This window comes from Drosophila suzukii, chromosome 3, assembly GCF_043229965.1.
Source record: "Drosophila suzukii chromosome 3, CBGP_Dsuzu_IsoJpt1.0, whole genome shotgun sequence".
Taxonomy (NCBI): Eukaryota; Metazoa; Arthropoda; class Insecta; order Diptera; family Drosophilidae; genus Drosophila; species Drosophila suzukii.
Window position 1 is genome coordinate 35,953,740 of NC_092082.1, and position 2,316 is coordinate 35,956,055.

The 2,316-nt window shown below is 30.9% G+C and overlaps 1 long non-coding RNA gene across 1 annotated transcript; it reads right to left on the bottom strand.

The window, feature by feature from the left end:
• Nucleotides 1-267: 267 nt before the first annotated feature.
• LOC139353293 (uncharacterized) lies at nt 268-1,529 on the bottom strand. Its single transcript, XR_011604492.1, has 4 exons — nt 1,213-1,529; nt 839-1,150; nt 612-771; nt 268-484 (listed from the first exon to the last, which is right to left on the bottom strand). It is a non-coding gene; the product is annotated as an uncharacterized lncRNA (long non-coding RNA).
• Nucleotides 1,530-2,316: the final 787 nt, after the last annotated feature.

Consider the following 2,316-nt stretch of genomic DNA (forward strand, 5'->3'; position numbering starts at 1 on the left):
ACTGGACTTAGTCTTCAGAAAAGAATTATTCATACTACACTCAAGAACAGTATGTACTCATTTTAAGTATTAAAATGTATTATCTTTAACATAACTTGGTCTTATAATAAGAACAAATCATGCTCCATTAAAGAGTTTAAAATTCTATAATCCAGCCGAAAAAGTTCTTTACATAAGAACTTATAATTCTTCAATTAAGAAGGCATTGGGCTTGCAGAAAAAAATGAGGTTTTTTTTTAGTTTTTGATTTATTTTATGGTTTCGCATAATTGATTTTGATATAATGATAATTTTGATATGATTGATATAACTTGCGTTATATGTTATACATACTTCAGCCCTATATGAAACTTACAATTATTTAAAGTATAGACATGAATTGGAAGGGATATGAATTCTTGAATGTTTTTTTCATATATGAACAAGCGCGCAATCGATGGTAAAACCGCGTACAGAAGAATGCTGATCAAGTAGTCCTGGGAATCTGTGAAAAAATCATGAAAATAAGAACAAAACAAAAATTACTTATGTAGTTGCGCTTAAATTTAATAATTTAAAAATAGTTAATAGTTAATTTAATAAAGACAAATTATAAAAACTAGAATATTTACCAATTTTCTTGCATACTTTTGCTTGTTTAAGCAGCCATTTACAAGCTTCGTTTGAAATGTTGTAGTAATAGAAATTGAAGATTTTATTTTTGAACGGCTCCCATTTCGAAAACAAAAACGAGCTTCTCCTCAGGTACATCATTTCAAAATCAATTTCAATCTATAAGTAAAAAATTAAATAAGTTTATATTTATATCTACATTTTATCCCGCTTTTCAACAACTTACCAAGTCAGTTGCCTGGGCGTGGGCGAATTTTTACCAGGCTGCGAAAAACTTTTGGCTGTCAAGTTGTTTACATATTGTTGACGAAGATGGAAGGTCTTCTTCCATTTCTCGCGCACTTAGTCCCAATTGACACCATCTCTATTAAGAGAAAACTTCAGCGAAAGTGCGATACAATCCGATTCTGAATCTTCGGTGGTTTGGTTTTCCAAATCTTCAGTAGTTCTAGCTTGATCCTTGATCTTCGATTTTGTATTTGGAATACAGTTTGCCCGATGGATGTTTTTTACCGTCTCGGGAAATGAAGTAGTAATCCTTAAAATTGATTAAAAATATCAGTAAAAATCAATATTAAAAGCTCTTCAATTAAATTTTACCGTGCATTTCTCTTCGCCAGGTAAAAGACAGCAAATTTCGTCCAGCAACAGACTAAAATCGGAATATTTGATAGTTATCTTTGTTGAGAAGATCTCCACAAGGATAATGCTTATAAGATCGTTTTTCATATCCAGGCTTAAACATCTGTTTTTTTCCTTGACCCAAAATAGTTCTCCCTCTATTGGTCTCCGCCAATAAAATGCCCAAGCTTTTGCCTAGCACCTGCTTTGCCTTATAATAAAATTTAGACGGCGTCTCCTGCATTCAAAAATATTTAATACTTGTTAAAACTTCAAAAATTATTTACTATTGATTTTCTCCAAGACAGCAGCTTCTCTCGAAATCTTGACCTAGGATTATTAGGATTAATTAATTATATTTCAGTCTTAAATATGTACATGCTTAAAGTGTATAACATTAATATTCGGTTTTTTTAACCATGTTTTTTATTATTAAATTTAAAGAAAAGTGTTCAGATATATAAATCTATGAAAAGGTAATAAAATAAGCTTTAATTCTGCATCATTAAATTTTTTGTTTTTATTAGTTTTAAAACATTTGTTGACGTTTGAAGTTGAAAAAAACCGAAAACTAATGTTATACACTGTATATATGTATGCACATATATAGATACACTGGCAAAGCACATGGTCAGGCTTGCTTAAGTTATTGCGATAAAAAGGATAATTCTGTAAGAATCTTAAAAAATGTAGTATAACTTGTTAAATAAAAATCCGCAAAACTTTATTACTGGATCGCAATTATTAATGCAAGCCTAAACATGTGCTTGCCAGTGTATCTACATATGTATACATATATGAACGTGTGTTGACAAGTCACAACACGCGGTTTGAGTATCACTCAAAACTGTACAAATTCATATGTGCATAATAAAAAACTACGAAAAGCGCTCCTTTTCTTGCGGTATGCGTCTATGTACATGCATACATATACATGTAATTGGTAGTTTTTTTTTTTTTTTTTTTTTTATATTCATTTATTTCTTACAATTATATACAAGGAAAAGTGAGTTCAAGAACAGGAATAGGGGGCCGTGGTTGCGCGGTATCACCGCAAGGTATTGCTTCGCGCAATGGTAGCCA